The 9,473-nt window shown below is 38.9% G+C and overlaps 1 pseudogene; it reads left to right on the top strand.

Moving 5' to 3' along the window:
- The first annotated feature begins 7,833 nt into the window (after nucleotides 1–7,833).
- LOC114617069 lies at nucleotides 7,834–8,738 on the top strand (annotated as a pseudogene).
- Nucleotides 8,739–9,473: the final 735 nt, after the last annotated feature.

Here is a 9,473-nt window from a genome sequence, read left to right as displayed (position 1 = left end):
TGTTTTGTGCCTCTTTACTTTCAAGGCAAGTTTTCCCTATGTGGTTCTGGAAAGGGTGCCCACTTATACATACACTCACTCACTTATACAAACAATCACTTTTATAGCAAGGGAGAGGATGCAAATGAGAAGAGCAGGCATACAGGGAGAGGCCTCCATGATTCGAAATGATGCAGCCCACAGTTCCAAGACATGTGTATCAAGATCCTCCGGCATACCACCATCATCTTCATGGATGCCTGAAGTATTGAGTTCAAGTTAAAGTGCACCACTGATGGCACCTTCAAGTGGTTAATTTATAAAAGAAAAAGACTTGGAGAATTGCTATATGCTGTAGTCTTTTCTTGGAGGGGAGAAGCTGGAAGATCACTTAAGCCCCAGAGTTCAAGGCAAGCCTGGACAGTGAAGAGAGACTCTTGTTCTTTAGAGGGAAAGAGATGAAGGGAGAGAAAGAATATGGGGCTATATAGGATGAACTGTCAATAAATCACTTCCTCAGATTTCACCTATGATAACCAAGTAATCGACAAAACTTTGCGTTTTATTTGCTTTGTTTAGATAGCTGTCAAGTTTGCTTACATCTCTTTTGATGGATCTCACAGTCATATAACATGCCTATATCATATTGAGCTTATATAGGGGAAAACACCAGTCTTCAAATTATAGGGATTGACTTTTCAAAATAGGTATTTTGATATATTATCTGATTTAGTACCCTCTAGAATAGTCACCATAAATTTAGACAATCGTCTTCTATATAATACATTTGCTAAATGGGAGCAAATGACATTTATAGCCATGGTCCACAAAGGCCTCTTATGGTAGCAGTGCACCTGGAATAATAAAACCGCAAGGAACTTTACAAAGTGCAATTTAATGCTGTAGAGTTGAGGGAGTTCTCTGTTTGGGTACAGTGGGGGAAAACTGTTAACTATGTCTTTGGGAACCTTTAAAAGCTTTTTTTTGGGGGGGGAGTAAAATCATAAGTTTTAAAGCAAAAAAAATTTAAGAGATTATTTTTAGATTGGTTAACAGGCAATTCAAAGCACCCCTGAGACTCTGAGAAGGCAATTAGAGATGATGTCTGTTATACAGCTTATAAAATCTGAGTTGGAGGTGTTTGTGATAACACTAGGAAACGCAAATAAAGGAGTGCACAGTTAGTGTGGCCCTACTGAGAAAGGATTGGAGGAAAGAACCTGGAGGCAGTTCCACCCGGGAAATGATCCTTGAGCAGAACGGAAGGAGGAACAGAGTTTTCCGTGCTCGTGGCAACATTCCGTGAGCCAAGGCTCTGAGATTTAAATAAACAAACAACGTTTTGAGGATATGACCTGCGATCGCCATGAGTGGCTGCATGGTACAGAATGCTGGAATGAAGACCCGGGAAAAGGAAGTCGGTGAAATGTGGATTTGAGGCTTCGTTCTGAGGATTCCTGGGTTGAGATGCTGGAGTGTTTTCAGAAAAGGAAGTGACGCATGCATGACTCAGAACTTCCACTGTTTTATCCAAGCAAGAGGGATGGGGTTTAGAGGAACAGGTGCGGCCATTGTGCCAGTCCCTGAGGACAAGGAATGCTTTACTCTGGTCTAAGGAAATGGAGACCTCTGGAGGTTCAAGAACTCTGGGTAAAGAGCAGACAGACTTTTTCCTGGGCTTGTGTAGAGGAAGAAAGATCCTCACCAGGAAACTGAAAGTCAAGGAAGAGGGTATATAAAACAGACTAGACTACTATTGAGTGAATCTGCAAGGCAGCCACAGATTGTCATTGGGGTTCATGGTAGAAGAGAAAAGAACCAATATTTCTACATTTTGTACCTGGTAAGTTGGCAATAGTGTTAACCCAGATAGAAGGCTGGAGGAGAGAGTGTGGATGGGTAATTCATTTGGTTTGAGATGTACAGACTTGGGGATGCCTGTAGGACATGCAGATGGAGAAGTCTACTGGCAGCTGTAAATTCCAGTCTGCCGCCTCAGAGAATACACTGTGGAGCCTGAGAATTTTTATGCATTGCTTTCCCATTTCAGGAAGTCTGACAGAAAATGGGCTGAGGACCAAATCTCATGAAGAGAATCTTAAACAGGATGCTACAACAGCTTCTCTTTGTCTGAACTCCTATTTCTACTGATGTGTCAAAGGAGGTAAAGAAATGAGAAATAAATAAGCTACTGACTCTTCCATGACAAAAGAGCCCGCCTCCTTTTAAAAGAAAATACTGCCAGCTGCCATGTTGCTTCAGTCACCCACGTTCTTGTCATCCTGTGATTTAAAAGTGCATTTTCCCTTACTGTGAACAGAGTTATCATCCAAGCAAATCCCAGAAACCTATACAGAAGAATCTCCAACATCACCTTGAATATTCTTTTATTTTCTGTTTTAATATGATAATTGCAGATGTCTGTGCACTCTCGGGAGCCTCAAAAGCGGCAAGCACAGCCTGCAATGTACCAGATACAAATTTCCTGTTCTCTATGCTGACTTTTCACTTTATACGCATCATTAGTTCCATTTTACCAACAAGGAAGAGCAACTTAGACTATTGATTTCCTGCATACCAATGCAGCACTCTGATTCCTTGCTCTTCAATTGGTTACACTGTGTCTGTTTCAGCCTGTGGTTGAGTTTCAGCTTATACCCCCAGTGAGAAAGTCAGATTCTCCTGTATGTGATTCACTATCTCCAGGCACAATTGTCCTTCAAAGTCTCCTTCCTTCAGAGTGACACTTTTATCTATCTAATTGCATCCCTCCTACTTAACCAGAATAAATCCAAATCATACAAAGTTATGACTGATGGCATGTATTACTCTCTGTCTTTCTCTTTACTGCAGTTCTATTAGTACTGTCTCAGAAATGCCTTCTTCATGCTTTCCTGTAAATCCTGCAGACCCCAGTCTTAGCCTTAGTCAACATGGTCCTGCCAAATGACATTAACCCAGAGGGTCCTTATTTTAAGGAAGACAGAACTGTCTGAGTAGCATATGTATCATTTATGACTCATTTCGGGACTTATAACTCAGTCATTAGCTGTCCTAAGATGTGTTCCTGTCACAGTGGTTATAAGAAAGCAATGGCTCAGTCCATAGGCTGATGTCTTAGGTTAGAAAGTTCAGAACACTAACTGGCAAAATGAAATAAAAGAGCTTTTATATTTTAGGAAGTGTGTGTGTGTGTGTGTGTGTGTTTGTGTGTTTGTGTGTTTGTGTGTGTGTAAATAGTCCCAAGAGTGTCAGCCTGATAGTCTTCTCTTCTGCCGTCTTTCCCAGCCTACACTGTTATGATCTAGGAAACATATATTACTTCCAGTCTTCCAGCCCATGTGTAAGGAAGGCTGGCAAATAGCCTTCAATCTGTATAATCATGCATGCAGCTAAGGGAAATTGTATGACCACTCTAGCTTCTACAGAACAAACTAAATGAATACTTTCATACAGCCAGGACAGATGCCATCCTTTCAAACTCTGCAACATACCATGTACCTACGCTACTTCTTGTCTATGGTTACATCGTAAACTTCTTTTCTGATATTCTTTGTGTTTACTTGTAAGTCACACCCCAGCAGCTGATTCTTCATAAAATGTCGTTGTCCTGGTCACTGCAACCCCTTTCTCAGTTCACAATTTATTTGTTACTATTAGTCTTTATATACTCATATTATAGCATACTTTTTTGTGCATATTGTTTATTATTTGTCTAAATTCTGTTGACAAAATGTATTTTGTTCTATTATTATTTCTATTCAGTACGTTCAACGATTCAGATATTTCTGATATTTCATTTGTGTATGTATTTATCATATATATATACATATAAATTAATATATACATAAACAATGAGCACAGTAAGTAAATCTAAAAGCCATTGTTTATGATAATTAATAAGGACCCACCTCAGTAAAGGAGGTCATTTATTTTTCCTGACTTAGACAGAGAACACAGGGTTATCAAGGGCTAATGACTCATTTAGCTACAAATGGATGTAGATTGGATCTGCAGAATGTGTTTTGGGTTCAGTCAAGTCCTATAAATGTCTGAGTGGACTCTCAAATTCTACTTGTGGCCTAATAACACAATGGTGCTTTAGATTTATAAAATGCTTTTATGCCTAACTCTGGACCACTCAACTTTCAATATACATTTATTTGATTGGTCATGTACAGAATAAAAAGGTAAGTATACATCACTATGAAATCACTAAGAAATTCCCAGGAGAGTGAGAGAGTGAAGCAGGTGATTTCTAATAGCAATTTCTATGCTACTTTAGACAGCAACGTAAGAAAAAGGAGGCATCCAAAAGTGCTGATGCATGTGTAACAAATAGTGCATATTTGCTCTTCTCCAAATCCATGCTGAGCTCCATTTTGTTAGCCAGATAACATGTTGAAAAACATTGGCAAGCAAGTGATATACTGGATCTTAAACAGGTCTGCTTAACTCTAAAGCCCACATTCTTAACCAACTTACAAAGGAGCTACTTTGTTAACAGACTTACAAGATCATTTCTCACAGTCGTGACAAATTGTTATATATTGCACATTGCTTCACATAGATAATTGATATTTAAGGATTTGTGACATAGTGAAGATTTATGTTTGTTTAAATGTGCAGATGTATTTGTTGTTGACACATATATATCAAGAAGAAGCTATGCTCTTATAAATGTATTTATTTTAGGCTAAGAATTTGAAAGGTGTAAATCCCATCTATAGCCTCTGTCAACACTGGACAAGAGAAAAACAGGACAGTCTATTCCAGTCAAGAAAGAATGACAGGAATCAGGGACTGGATTTAGCTCCATGTCTGACATAAACAACTAAAAATTTTGCATGTGAATATTTTAAACTAATTATTTTTTACATTGCTGATTAGGTAATAAAAGAAAAGAATTGATATGAAATTGGTAAAAAAAAAAAATAAGGTCAATTCTGATTCTCGACTGTACTGGTTTGAGTGGATTTCCAGGATGTGGTTAAGGCAAAGAAAAGTTAGGTACAGCCTAGATCAGTGATTCTCAACCTTCTTAATGCTGTGACCCTTTAATACAGTTTATCATGTTGTACTGACCCCAGCCTTAAAATTATTTTGTTGCTACGTCATAACTGTAATGTTGTTAATGTTATGAATGCTGATATGAGGTACACAGCATATCTGGTAGGTTGTTTGCAGGTGGAGAAACTCTGGCCTACAGGATACCAGGAATACAATGGTTACAACTGAGTGTGTGGGCACACCAAAGTTTTACAGTTTGGAAAATGGAGGAATTTTTTAGAGAGGTATAAACAGCCTCTCTCTCTGTCTCTCTGTCTCTCTCTGTCTCTCTGTCTCTGTCTCTGTCTCTCTCTCTCTCTCTCTCTCTCTCTCTCTGCATATCTCACATATCTCATTTGATTATTCATTACGGTACCCCTGACACGGGAGGATCAGGGTGAATTTTCTGTTTACTGCAGAACGCTGGGAATAGTGTCCTAGAAAATCTCATTGTTCATGGAGCATTGTATAGAACACTCAGGGAAGTTCTACCTCAGGTCCTGAACAAAACCTGAGAATAAACACAGCTCTTCCAGCACCAATGGGTCATCAATGGAAGGCCCTGGATCATCACCATCACATTGCTTCCATGTGTTTTTAACTGTACCTAGAAAGAGTCTTAAGAACATTTATATAAAGACCTTTAAATTTATGTCCAAAAAAAGACTCTCACACTGTTAGACATCAGATAAAAATTATCAAGGTATTCCTGAAAAATTAAAAAAACACAGCCCATAATGAGAAGGAAATATCAATGGAAATAGATTTGGAACTGTCACTGATGTTATAACTAGCAGAAAAGACAGTGTAGACAGAGTTTTACACATCCAAGAAATCAAGATCTAAGGAAGATGTATGGTTGAAAGTCTCAAATCAAACTTATAAATGAAAAATAACAGGGAAGATATTCTGCATAGAATTAACATCATATCTCTCATTGTAGAAGAACAAAAAGAATACACATGGAGGGACCATGGATCCAGCTGCATATGTAGCAGAGAATGGTCTTAGCTGGCATCTCTGGGAGGGGAGACCCTTCGTCCTGTCCTATGAATGCTCGATGCCCCAGTGTAGGGGGATGCTAGGGTGGTGAGGTGGGAGTGGGTGTATGGGTGGGTGGGCGGCACATTTATAGAAGCAGAGGGAGGAGGTGTGGGATAGGAGTTTTTTTATGGGGAAAATGGGAAGGAGGATAATGTTTGAAATCTTAATAAATAAAATAACGAATAAAAATTTTAAAAAACCAAAGCAGCCAACATCAAAACAGAAATATAAATCAGAAAAAGAAAGAGGAAAAAGTAAAACAATTAAAAGGCAGCTAAGCTTTACAAACTTCAGTGTCCTAATATGTATGTAATTGTATTCTCAAGGGAGAAAGTGGGATTTGAATAAATGTTATTTAAGTTTACAAATTTTATTTTTTTATAAAATCACCCTACTTGAATGAACTCACTAATAAAACCATCCCACAAGCTGGATGTAAGGTAGCTGTTCAAATGAACATTTTCCTCAAGCTCCACACATTTCCTGAAGCAGTGGGATTTCACCTAGGGATTTACAGTTTAGCTATCCATAGTATTTTTTGGCATCTATATAATGCAGAAAAGAAAAAATTCCCATTATAGTTTTAAAACTAGAGAAACAATTAGCTCTGTATATTTCATGACCCAATTTGATTGTTAAAATATTCAAGAATATAAGAGGAGCCTGACAAACAAAAATACAGTGTCACCAAGAAAAAAACTTGATGAATTTTCTCTTACTCAGTCATACGTAGAAACATTTTATTGCAGCTAGAGGAAAAAGTCTCACATGCAGGAGGCTTATGACAGCTAGCTTCTTAGCAAGATTTATGCGATACAGCATTTCCTACTAAAACAAAAAATATCACTATCCATGGTGTCATGATTAGTTTTAGGTCAATTTGACATAAGCTAGAATTATCTGAAAGGAACCTCAAATGAGAGAATGCCCTCAAAAGATGTATCTGTAGGGCATTTTCTTAATTAGTGATTGATGTGGGAGCATCCCTGGGCTGCTGTTGGTTGGCTCTATACGAATGTATGCTGAGCGAGCCAGTAAGCATCATCCCTCCGTGGTCTCTGCATCAGCTCCTGCCTCCAGGTTCCAGCCCTGCTTGAGTTTCTGTCCTGACTTCCTTCAGTGATAAGCTACAATGTGGAAGTATAAGCTGAATAAACTTTCCTCCCCATCCGATGACAATATCACCTACAACAAACAGTCCTGTAAGAACTACACATCCAGATTGCTTTTTTGTTTTGTTTTCAGACAATGGAACAGTGCATGCAAGAAGCTCAAAAGAATCTAAATACACCTACTAGAACTACTAAGTGACATTGGAAGATGTGAAATGCAAGCAAGCAAACAAGCAAGCAAGCAAAATATAAATTGGTTTTTAAAAATATGTGGACAGCAAATAAAGTCAGAAATCAAAATTAAATAAAGCACTATAATCAAAGTAATTATTATGTTTTTCCTCTTGGGGAAACACATTATGATAGGCTATAGACTGCAAACTATATAAGACGACTGAGAAAAAGTAATACCCATAAATGGAAATGCATGTCATGCAGATAGACTACTAAATATCATGTCAATGTATCAGTGTGTCCCAAATTTACTTCTAAGTATTCTCCACCAAATGAGCTTTTAAATAAATTGCCAAACCTATTTCAATAATATGAAACTCAAAAAGATCTACAACAATAAATGAGTACATAAGCCAATAAACGTATAAACAAGAGTGGAAAGGTAATGTTAATAGATTTCAAAGATTCTATGATGATGTCAGGTGTTGTGTCCCCCCAGAACAAGATTACAGATGTTGGGGTTGGTGCTAGTGGCATGGCTTGTGCCGTCAGTATCTTAACGAAGGACTTGGCAGATGAGCTTGCCCTTGTTGATGTCATGGAAGACAACCTAAGGAGAGAGATGATGGATCTCCAGCATGGTAGCCTTTTCCTTGAAAAACCAAAAATTGTCTCCAGCAAAGACTATTGTGCAACTGGAAACTCTAAGCTGGTCATTATCACAGCGGGAGACCTTCAGCAAGAGGGAGAGAACTGACTCAATTTGGTCCAGCGAAACGTGAACATTTTCAAGTTCTTCATTCCCAGCACTGTGAAGTACAGTCCACACTGCAAGCTGCTTATTTTCCCAAACTCAGTAGATATCTTGACCTACCTGGCTTGGAAAATCAGTGACTTTCCCAAAAGCCGAGTTATTGGAAGTGGTTACAGTCTGGATTCAGCTCGGTTCCGTTACCTGATGGAAGAAAGGCAGGGAGTTCACCTGCTGAGCAGCCATGAGTGGGTCCTGGGAGAGCATGGTGACTACAGTGTGCCTGTGCGGAGTGGTGTCAACGTTGCTGGCATCTGTGAAGTCTCTGAACCCAGAACTGGGCACTGATGCAAATAAGGAGCAGGGTAAGGATATTCACAAGCAGGAGGTTGACAGTGCATATGAGGTGACCAAGCTGAAAGGTTATACATCCTGGGCCATTGGCCTCTCTGTGGTAGACTTGGCGGGTGCATCCCATTTCCATCGTGATTAAGGGTCTCTATGGAGTCAATGATGATGTCTTCCTCAGTGTCCCATGTATCCTGGGACAAAATGGAATCTCGGATGTTGTGAAGGTGACATTGACTCCTGAGGAAGAGGCCTGCCTGAAGAAGAGTGAAGTGTCCTAGCACTTCACTGTACAGGTTGCAGCAGGGTTTCTGTGGAGACCACACACTTCTCATCTGAGCTGTGGTTAGTGAAATTGTGTTAAGGTAGTCTGGGAAAAAAAATCTCAGTTCCCACAGCTCTACCCTGCTGTCAAGTGGTACTTGTATAGTGCTAACCTGGTTAGTGTGACAGTCCCACTGTCTCCAAGACAGACTGCCAGTTGTGTGCAGGCTTCGATTATCCTGTGAGTCTGCTGCATTGCTGCGCTGCACACCCTCACCAAACATGCCTAGGCCAATGAGTTCCCAGCTCCAGTGTGTAAGTCCGTTATGCATATCTTGTGCATAAATGTTCTTCAGGATATTTTATGTATTATATGTGTCTGTAGTGTACATTGCAATATTATGTGAAATGGAAGATCTGCATATGGATGATGGAATCAACCACTCAAGTGTCATGCCGATGACAACACCAAATACACCTTGAAGAGTGAAAAAAAAAGACAAACATATACATGAACTGAACAGAATATAGAGCTTACACATAAATATGCAAATATGAACAACTGATTTTTGACTATGATGCAAAAACAAACAAAAAAACAAAAAGAAAGTGTAATGGGAAAAAAGTCTTTCAAACAAATAATGTGGGACAATTAAGTATTCCATAGGCAGAGTATGAATGAGAGGATTTTTCATCATACATAAAAGTATTTCAAAATGAATCTTAGATCTAAACTAAATAATATACCATTA

This window comes from Grammomys surdaster, unplaced genomic scaffold, assembly GCF_004785775.1.
Source record: "Grammomys surdaster isolate TR1022 unplaced genomic scaffold, NIH_TR_1.0 134, whole genome shotgun sequence".
NCBI lineage: Eukaryota > Metazoa > Chordata > Mammalia > Rodentia > Muridae > Grammomys > Grammomys surdaster.
This window is presented reverse-complemented; position numbering and strand designations above follow the sequence as displayed.